Source organism: Pistacia vera, unplaced genomic scaffold, assembly GCF_008641045.1.
Source record: "Pistacia vera cultivar Batoury unplaced genomic scaffold, PisVer_v2 Contig23, whole genome shotgun sequence".
Classification (NCBI taxonomy): domain Eukaryota; kingdom Viridiplantae; phylum Streptophyta; class Magnoliopsida; order Sapindales; family Anacardiaceae; genus Pistacia; species Pistacia vera.
Genome location: NW_022196035.1, coordinates 317776 through 329148, shown reverse-complemented (window position 1 = coordinate 329148; position 11373 = coordinate 317776). Strand labels below are relative to the sequence as shown.

General features: G+C 38.0%; 1 pseudogene; it reads left to right on the top strand.

Moving 5' to 3' along the window:
- Positions 1–5658: 5658 nt before the first annotated feature.
- Positions 5659–6521, top strand: LOC116131159 (annotated as a pseudogene).
- Positions 6522–11373: the final 4852 nt, after the last annotated feature.

Sequence of the window (11373 nt, the reverse complement as noted above, 5' to 3'; positions counted from 1 at the left end):
CTTTCAAGAAATGAATGGATGAGAGCTTTCCATGTGTCAAGGCAACTTGCAAAACACTCATTATATTGAGTGTTTAGGTGTACAAATTGGCACTCCTCTTCCCGAAGAGGGAGGCTGGGCATATGAGAGTTAACCATAGATAAGAGCTCAATTCTTTCTCTCTATAAATACTGTATTTCTTCATCTTTGTATGCCTTTTGGGCAATATCATAGAAATAATCAGAGATCAATAAAATAACAGTGGATGTAGGAGTCGCTTGTTGAGCATCCGAACCACTATAAAAACCTCTCTTGTCAGCCTATTATTTATGTTTTCTACAACATATATAATCTCAGCTCCATATTCAAATCTCATGGATCCATCACGTGTGATTCCTAAGTCCACTTAGCACTTCTCACATGCGAGTCGTTGGCGTCCAAAATCAACGTCAATAGTTTGGTGGCCCATGCAAGTCCGATTTTCAAACTTTAGTCCAAGTTCCCTAATGGCGTGCTCATATCTCAAACCTGCGTGAGAATTCTCCAATCGCTTGGCCAGATCGCAGATCGCACACGTTAGAATTCTCCAATCACGTGGCCAGATCGCACGCGTTAGAGTTCTCCAATCGCGTGGCCAGATCGCAGATCGTACGTGCTAGAATTCTCTAATCATGTGGCCAGATCGCAGATCGCACGCGTCAGAGTTCTCTGATTGTGTGGTTAGATAGCAGATCGCAATCGCAGATCGCATGCGTCAGAATTCTCCAATCGCAGATTGCACACATCAGAGTTCTCCGATCGCATGGCCAGATCGCAGATCGCATGCACAGGTTGTCCTGATCCTTGGCTTCAGATCGCTGATCTTTAGTTTTAAATCGCATGTTCAGATCGCTAATCACACGCTAAGATTGCTGATCTCTTGTGCTCTCAGGTCAAGCTCGTTATGACCTTTTTCAAGTCGAGCTTGTTATGACCTCTCAGGTCGAGCTTGTTATGACCTTTTAAGGTCGAGCTCGTTATGACCTTTCAAGTCGAGCTCGTTATGACCTTTCAAGTCGAGCTCGTTATGACCCTTTCTGGTAGAGCTCGTTATGACCTTTTCAGGTCGAGCTCGTTATGACCTCTCAGGTCGAGCTCATTATGACCTTTGAGGTCGAGCTTGTTATGACCTTTGAGGTCGAGCTCGCTATGCTTTGAAGTTGAGCTCGTTTTGCTCTCAAGTTGAGCTCGTTTTGCTCAAATTGAGCTCGTTTTGCTCTCAAGTTGAGCTTCTTTTGCTCAGATTGAGCTCGTTTTGCTCTCAAGTTAAGCTCGTTTTGCTCAGATTGAGCTCATTTTGCTCAAGTTGATCTCGTTTTGCTCAGATTGAGCTCGTTTAGCTCATTTTGCTCAGATTAAGCTCGTTTTGCTCAAACTGAGCTCGTTTTGTTGTCAGGTCGAGCTCATTATGACCTTTCAAGTCGTGCTCCTAACAGATCACGATCAGCTCCTAGCTCAGCACTCGATCGCACTAGGAATAGTTCGAGCTCTTTAGTTCGAGATTGCAGCCATTCAGATCAAAGACCTTAGTTTCTGAAGCGTGAGTACGCACTCCAAAAACTGGGGGCTTTCTGTTATACCTCAAAAGTCACGCTTATGTCAGCCTAATAAATGTCTTTCTGTACTAGCTGCCAAGCCCATATCTCCTCAAAGATATGCTTACCAACCTTATCTCCTTTCAAGAAATGAATGGATGAGAGTCTTCCATGTGGCAAGACAACTTGCAAAACACTCATTACATTGAGTATTTAGGTGTATAAATTGGCACTCCTTTTCCCGAAGAGGGGGGCTGGGCATATGAGAGTTAACCATAGATAAGAGCTCAATTCTTTCTCTTTGTAAACACTGTATTTCTTTATCTTTGTATGCCTTATGGGCAATATCATAGAAATAGTCAGAGATCAATAAAATAACAGTGGATGTAGGAGTCGCTTGTTGAGCATCCGAACCACTATAAAAACGATCTCTTGTCAGCCTATTATTTATGTTTTCTACAACATATATAATCTTAGCTCCATATTCAAATCTCATGGATCCATCACGTGTGATTCTTAAGTCCGCTTAACGCTTCTCACGTGCGAGTCGTTGGCGTCCAAAATCAAGCGTCAACAACAATTAATTTTGCAAATGATATTATACTGTTTTAATTAATTAATTAAGATTATGATTACGAATCATTGTCTTTGTTAAATATTCTAGTGGTGCCCGCACTAAAATATTCTTGTATTTTGAGTTCAGTTTTGAGCACTCTTGATAGAAAATTAACCAGTTTCTCTTGCTTTTTCTCATCGTACTCTTCTTGTTACAATCTTTTCATTCTTTCAACAACTGAAACCATGTAATTTGTTGTTGACCCCGTGGTCTCTGAACTCTTTAAGGGGTTGTTTAAGATATTGGGGTCCAAGGAGGTGCGGGGCTTTGCCCGTCAACTTTTCGGAGGGGTAGATTCAGAGCTAAAAAATTTGGAAAACAATATGAGGAAGATTGAAAATCTTCTTCGCAATGCGGAAGACAAGCAACTGACGGATGAAAGCGTTAAAGAGTGGCTTGACAATCTTCAACACTGGGTTTATGATGCGGAGGACTTACTGGATGAGTTTGCCTATACCAAGCCTTGCGACGCAAACTGAAGGCAGAACACCATGCTAGCTCTAGCAAGGGAATGAGCTGCCCCCATGCTTCTTTCCCTAGTCCCTTGTTCAATGTACAAATGGGGTCCAAGATCAAAGACATCACTAGCCGCTTGGAACAACTGCGGAGGAAAGATCAGCTCAACATGAAATGCAAGTGATTTCTGGAGGAACATCAAGTAACGTCTCTGCACCGCAAAGACCAGAGGAAACTTCAAGCGTCCCACCTGAACAAGTTGTTCATGGCAGAGATGAAGATGAAGATGAAGCCAAACTACTTGACATGGTGAAAAGCGCTCAACCAAGTGGTGCCAACTTTCTACTGATAGCCATTGTCGGCATGCCACCTGAACAAGTTGTTCATGGCAGAGATGAAAATGAAGATGAAGCCAAACTACTTGACATGGTGAAAAGCGCTCAACCAAGTGGTGCCAACTTTCTACTGATAGCCATTGTCGGCATGGGAGGGATTGGAAAAACAACGATTGCTCGGAAAATATACAATCACATGCAGGAGCTGGAAGATTTCAAGTTTGAGAAAAACTCTGATGTTCTGACAATTTCAAAGGCACCTCTTGAGTCAATAGACTCCTCATCCTCTACTCCAAATAATTTGAATGAAGTGCAACCTAAATTGCGGGAGGCAGTAAATCAGAAAAAATTCTTACTGCTCTTAGATGATGTATGAAATGACGAATATGCCAAATTGGAAGTCCTCAAGTCTCCCCTCAAGGTCGGCAGGAGTGGATCCAGCCTAGCCCCCAAATATTTTTTTTTTAAAATATTAATATGTATAATTTTTGGATTTTGGTTCACCCTAGCAAAAATATTAATATGCAATTAGTTTTTATTTTGGCCCACCATAATAGAAATTTCGAGATCCGCTATTGAAGGTCGATGCACCCGGAAGCACCATGATCATCACAACATGCCTTGAAAGTGTTGCATCTGCAATAAGATCCTCTGTTACTTATCCTTTAAAGCCAATATCTGATAATCATTGTTGGCAATTGTTTCAATAGCATGCATTCGGTGATGGTTCAATAGCTGACGCTCATGAAATTCACGATTTGATTCGTAAGGGAGTTGTTGAAAGGTGCAGAGGCCTACCTCTAGCAACAAAGACTCTCGGTGGTCTTCTACACTCTAAGCTATGTGATACCTAGGAAAAAAATATTAAACAGCAATATATGGAGTACATCTAATGAAAGTGATCACATTCTCCCAACACTAAGGCTAAGTTATCATTATCTTCCTTCGAATCTAAAAGGATGTTTCGCCTATTCCGCAATTTTTTCCTAAAGATTACGTAATTCATGAAGGATGGACTTGTTCTTTTGTGGATAGGCGCAGAAGGTATAGTTCAACCATCTGATAAGCATTTGGACAAGGCTAGTGAGTATTTTCATAATTTATGTTCAAGATCACTTTTTACTAAAATGGAGTAGCCATAGTTCTATTTATGTAATATATGATCTTGTCCATGATTTGGCTGAATATGTTTTTAAAGAAATTAGTTTTAGATCTGAGAAACTCATTATTGAGCTACCAGAAAAATTTTAAAGGATTCATCATTTTCCTTTTCTCTTTAATAAATATAATATAGAAAGGAAATTTAAGGGCTTGGAAAAACTTAAGAGTCTAAGAACATTCTTGCCGATATTCATGAGGCCTAAATATCTAGATGATAGGCATCATTATCGAAATGATAGGGACCCTTATATAAGTGTTATGGTTCTTTTTATTTGTTACCAAAGTTGAAAAAGTTAAGAATATTATCTTTAGAAAGATGTTGCATTACTCATTTACCTGATACATTTGGAGATTTGATGCATCTAAGGCATCTCAACTTCTCTTACATTAGGATTGAAAGTTTGCCTGAGTGAATAAGTTCATTATATAACTTGCAAACTTTGTTATTGAAAGATTGTTCTCGTCTCATGAAATTACCATCCAATATGAGATATTTGACTAATCTATGTCATTTGATATGAGTGGTCAAAATTCATTGAAAGAGACGTCAAATCTTCAAATATTGTCTAATCTTATTGTGGGGAAGGAACCGGGCTCGAATTTGGATAATTTGAAGAGCTTAAATTTTCTTGGAGAAGAGCTTCACATTTCAAAATTAGAGAAGGTGACTGATCCAAAGCAAATAGGGGGCCAAATACTAAGCAATAAAAACAATCTAATAGTCTTGTTGCTAGAATGGGGAGATCAACTATCTGAGGACTCACAGAAAGAGGATGTAGAAATACATGTACTTGACAAGCTATGACCTCCAAACAGTTTAGCAGAACTCACAATCAGGTGCTATGGTGGTCAAGGTTCCCGTCCAATTGGTTCAAAGATCCAGCATCGCTCTCTAATTTGGTGGTCCTCAAATTAGAAAACTGTAAAAAATGCAAATCCTTGCCTTCACTTGAAATGTTGAGCTCACTTAAAGGCTTGGCCATCAAAGGAATGGCAAGTCTAAAAGGAATAAATTTCCAAATGCCTTTGAAGTCATTTCACCATATTCTAACAATTCTATTTGTTCTGACACTAACCTTTGCAGCATTTTTTTACAGATTGATCGAGTCCACACGTTTTGTTGTCCTAGCAAGAAATCAGAACACATTAAAATGGAATTATTCTCAAAGATTCTTCTACCATCCAAAAAATATCAAATTTGTTATGAAGAATTGTGATTACTTTTACCTTTGAATATAATTAACCATTATTGTTTCAAAATCCATTGTAAATATTTATTCATTGAGAGTAAGAAATGAGCAAAACTTACTCCACTGATTAAATAATAACTTAGAAATGACATAAATTAGTGGTCTTTGATTATTATATCATATCTTTGATATTTTAGAATTTTTTTGTAACTATGTAATATCATTAATAACCCTGCAACAGGTTGCCTTTTTTCTTAAACATGAATAAAACTTAGGTAAATCCCTAATGGCTTCGAGCTTGGAGAAAATATTTACTGTGTTTAGAAAAGCTCTCTTGCAGGTCTAAAATGGCTGACAATACCAAGCTTCGGATAGCAATGTTTCCATGGCTAGCTTTTTAGTCACATGATTCCTTGGCTCCAGCTCGCTAAGCTCATAGCTCAAAAAGGTCATGAAATCATCTTCATTTCCACCCCTAGAAATATTGATCGCTTACCAAAACTCTCTCCAAATTTAGCTTCTTTCATTCACTTTGTTAAACTCCCCTTACCCCAAGTAGAAAATCTCCCTGAATACGCAGAAGCCACCATGGATTTACACAACGACGACGTTTGGTACCTAAAACAGGCAGACGATCGCCTCCAAGAACCCATGAAACACTTACTCCAATCTCCTTCTCCCGACTTGATTTTTTAAGATTTTACAGCTTACTGGCTACCAACTATAGCCCGTCAACTCGGTATCCCGCACGGGTTCTTCAGTATATTTAATGCGGCGGTTCTCGGTTACTTTGGGCCGCCATCCGCGTTAATCAACCGTGCTAATCATGATCTCAACACGCCTGAAGATTACACGAGACAACCAAGTGGGTCCATTCCCAACGACCGTGGCGTTTCGCCTCTTTGAGGCAAGAAGGATCTTCCATGGAATTACTGGAGACGAATCAAATGTCTCTGATTCTTATCCTTTTGGTGAAACACTAAAAAACTATGACATTATCGCTATAAGAAGCTGTGTGGATTTCGAACCTGAATGGTTGAAAGTATTAGAAGATATTCACCGGAAACCTGTTATTCCGGTCGGCCAACTCCCCACCACGGCAGATGATGCTGGGGAGGAAACGGAGATGGGAGGTTTGTTTGGGGACAGGGATAGACAGGATCAGTACGTGGATAATTTCCTGAAGCATCTTGAATCGCATAATGTTTAAAGCAAGAATAGGTGATTTATGCCAACTAAGTGTCAAGCTAGTTGTTTGTATTGTACTTGTGTTTTGAGATTGATTGGGGAACGGCAGATTGTGTAATTTGAGATAATTATGTTTTGAATAAAACGTATTTTTGCGTTGCATGTGCTTACTCTAGCTAGTAAACTCATCTTTGGAATTTGACTATTAATTTTATTTTTTGTAATCATGTAGTTTGACAAAAGTTTTATTTTTCAAAAAAAATAACGACATTGTTAAAGATTTTAAAATAATGCTCAATTTTGAAATATGTTATAAACAATTTCCGATAAAATTTGTCATATATTTGGAGAAGATCTTCAGTAAATTAGATGGACGGCTTGCTTAATATAGTAAGCAGGTCTTCCTACAGCTTCTCTCTGCTCTTTTATGAAATAATGGAATGCTTGCAACTTCAACTTAAAAGTTTTAAGATGATGTTGCTAGCATTCCACAATTTATTGCCCTCAGCTGCCAAATCGTTCTTCTGTGACTTCTTCCATCCTTAGCCACTACTAAAAACTTACTGACACGGCTCCTGTTCTCCAGCAAAACCTACCCTTCCTTTTCATGGATAATTTTTTTATTTAACTAATAATATATATGTTACGTGACGACTCCAACTATATAAGTATTAATAATATGATTTGTGACATGCTGGGTCCAAGTCGTCAAGTCGTCACACCCCACCATCAGGTTTTGAGTTCGCGCCTTCAATGCCAATTGTTACATCTTATGTCACGGTTAGTGGTGATTGAATCACGGAGATAACAACAAGGGATAGATGATTGAAAAGAAAGTAAATTGCATGTGGTGGAGCCGTTCAGGGAGGAGCTAGAAAATGTTTTCTGTGGGGGTGAGGGGGGCGGCAACAGTAATGTTCTATGAATAATGGGGTTAGACAAATGAAAAAATTACATATATATGGGGCCAAAGTGTGATGTTAAAAAACTGGGGTGGCCAAACAACCGCCAAGATATGGATGTCGTCAACAGTCAAATCTTTAATCATAAATATGGTCGTTTCTGATCACACCCATGATGGATTTGGCCCAAAAATGCCAGATCGGTACACTACCAGTAAGATCCAACTGGTTGTATGTCATTCCGACGACTTTCTACCACTGTCAAGCTATGATGGCCTGCTGTCGGCATTTAATGTGTGAGTAGGGGTGTTTTTGTTAATTTTAAAACTTTTTTTGTAGAAGGTGTTTAATTAAATTAACAAATGTAAGAGATTAAAAAATAACCTAATATTTTCAGAAATTTTTTTCTAAAAATTTACCAAACACATTTTCAAATTCAAATCTTATTTTCGTAATAACAATCAACTCAATTTTTTCAAAAATACTATCTCAAATACTCTATCAAACACAGTCTAAAAAATTTTGTGGGCCTAATGTGGCCATGGGCCCATGGCCACCCTAACCATGAATGTATCTCTGTCACTGGCGGTGAATCGGTGATGGCTTACTCCTTATAGAGGGTGTTTAAGGCTCACTCCTCAGAGAGGGTGTTTAAGGAGATAAGGTTGCTAAAATGAACCTTTTGGAAGCTATAGATTAAAGGACATGGAGACCAGTGGTGTGCAGATTATTCTTAGTTATGAATTTTGGTTTCATTTGGATTTAATTTAGTTTGACTTTTTGTTTTTCTATGCGAACCGACTAATGGTAGCAAAAATATATATCTACGTGGAAGCAAAAACAATAATAAAGACTTATTTTGAAATTAACTACGGTTTATTTATAAATGCTTAAAATTTTAATGGGACATATTAAAAAATGAGGTCAAATAAGAAAAAAAGGGGAAGCTAAATAACATCATTTTTAATTTTCAGGTGTTAATACCTCAGATTATGACTCAAGTTTTGGATTTAATTTTGATTGACAATATTTTTTCACTAGAATTTGAAGGGTCAAAAGTAATTTCCCCATTTTAACAGAATAGAAGCTAGGGCTCAATTGCTCAAACCAATGGGGGATTATTAGTAATTTGTGAAACATCTAAATTACACACACTTGGAAAAATCATCAATCAATTAGTAGTTTAAATTACTTCAACCAGAAACCACCAAAGAAAAAAGAGGAAAAAAATAAACCCCACAAATACAATGACAATGTGCCATCCTCATTTTGAAACTAGATCACTTTCCTCTTCAGTGAAATAAAAATTATTGTGATTCAAGTATAAGAATTTTCACAATCATAAACGTAAAAGTAAAAGTTCGAATAATTAAAATGTTTTAACATTACATGAATAAGCAATGTCCCATATGGATTTTATTGAAATGTAACATGATATCCTAGAAATGAAAGACTAAATCATTTTCAGTTTAGGGTGTTCGACCATTATAATTTCCCTTCGTTAAAGGAAAGTTCATCATGGACGACATAGAAAAATCTCGAAACAATTCTCTTCAAATAGAATAAAAATGGAGCAAAAAACCAAAGGGATTTTAAAAACTTCCTTTCTTCAAGAAACATTAGAAAGTTAGCGATACTATAAGGATTTCAACAAAAATAATAAAACAGTGGAGATTAAGCCTAAAGGTGGAAAGCGGCAATTTAACAATGATTTATTTTTTTAGAGGGTTTTACTAGGTTTTTTTCACTATCGTCTTTATTTTTATTTTTATTTTTAAATATTTTTTTAATTAAAAACTATTACCCTTCCATTATTTACTTGCCCAACATATTTCTTAAATCTCTCTCAATAAATATCCAAATCCACAAAATCTCTCAATTGGGGAATACATTGGGATTGATGTGTATGGTGGAGCCAAGCCAACCCGAGCCGAGCTGTGGGTGGCATCAGCAATTGGATGAATAGGGTTTGTTTGTGGGAGTGTAAGATGACTGTTTGGTACTTGTTGGAACGGGGTAGTCTAAGAAAGTGTTTCAGCAACTGTAGGGTTTATGGGTTGGGTGTTGTTGGCACGGTTCAGCTCAGCCAAGGGCATTGCAGTGGTTAGAGTTGTGTCGGGCAAGGAGTGTTCTATGAGGGTTCCATGATCTGGGGTGGTGAGTATTTGTCGGGGATGGATAGAGAGCCGAGAAGAAGATGCACGATGTTGATTCAAAGACCAATCCAAATAGTAGAATTGGGTTACCTTATCTTGGAGAGCTTGATTCTCTATGCAGATGGTGGTGTTTTGAGCTTCCAAGGCTTGGTATTTGTCGTTGCTCTCTTACACTAGCGTGGTAAGGACCATGATTTGAGCTACGACATTAGGCGCTGGGGTTTCAGTGTTGTTGGTCATGATGGTCGGATGAAAGGGAAGGAACGTAATGAGCAGGTCATTCTGAATTGAATGACTGTCAAGGCCCCACGGTGGGTGCCAAATTGTAGATGGTAAAATTTACGGTTACAATTGTGAGGATTGAATCTTGTGAAGCGAGCCATTAACAATCTGGTGGACTTGCAGAGAGCAATGAAGGTTGTAGAGGCTTGGGTAACGCTGGAATAATGCGGTGGTTTGAGAGCGAGAATATGAGAGCTAAAGGGTGATTTTTGAATGAATAATGAGAGAGTTTGCTTATGCTTATATAGTGAACCTAAAGGATTGGAATCCTAGTAGGACTCTGAGTCATGCTTAGTAGAGGAGTTTCAATTTGGGAAGGAGATTGGATCTCTTGCCTTTATCGGTTTAGACTTTCCACTTTGGATAAGATTCAGGATCTTAACAGAAGTGGAAGTTGAGTGGGATTATGATCTTTATTATGGACTGTTGTGAGCTAATAGGCTGGACCCAGTTCAGCTTAACTTGTAAGATAGTTCAACTCATAGAGCGAGTAGTTGACAAGGTAGGTCTAAACGTAGGCCCAATCGGAATTAGGCTAAATCCTTGGGCCATGACATGTTCATTTTTTTGTTGGACCTCGTCAGGTCCAATACGATTTTTGGGTCATATAGTTGTGCACCCAATTTTAGTAGTCTTCTATCTATTATGTCTTAGAAAGGGAAAACTGTTGTTGCTCTAAAGTTGTTGTATTGTTGTGTGGAGAGAGGCTGCATTGTAGACTTTTAAAGCTATGAGAAGATGTTGGATGCTCTCTTAGTAGTAGGGAAGACTCTCAATGCATATTCTTTATTGTTTGAAATTCGGGCGAAAGGAGGAGCCATTGATTGGAAGAGTTGTGAGGATTTGATTGCTAGCCTTAAACGGGAAGGGAACACAAAGCAAGCAAATATACTCTCTGGAATGATAAGGGGAGGGGAGACAGACCGTGGGAGCAAGAAGGGGAAGAAACAATTAGGAGTTCCAAGGTATTTTTGCCTTTTTATCTCCCTTTCTAATTTTAGTGTAGTTTTTTAGTAGAGAACTTTTGCTTGAAATTTTTAGTTTGAGAATGATCGAAGAGCTCCATCTTGATCAGAAAAACTTGTGGAAAACATAATGTCATTTGTTTACATGAAACTTTTGCTTCATATTTTTTAAAATCCAGTTCTATGTTCAAGCTTCTAAACTCATTTTAACATAGATATTTTGAAACCATTTGCAGCTTTGAAGATGATGATTTGTTTTTAAAATTAGTTTTTTGTTGCAAAGTTAATATTGTAACACAATCTAGTGAACCTAAAGCCAAGTTAGGCTTCCAGGGGTCTTGTGTCTTTTAGTTTCACCTGTTCAGGTGCAAATCGGTAGCATTTTTGGCGAAGGAGAAAGAAGAAAAAAGAGAAGGGTAGTTTTGTCTTTACACTATTTAGACATGTTACCGAACATATTTTCCTAACCAAACATAATGGTGGGTGGGAAGTCTCGTTTTCAAACTTAATGGATGGGAAGTGTCGTTTTCGCCAAACCTTGGGTGGGAATATGTCGTTCTACCTATTAT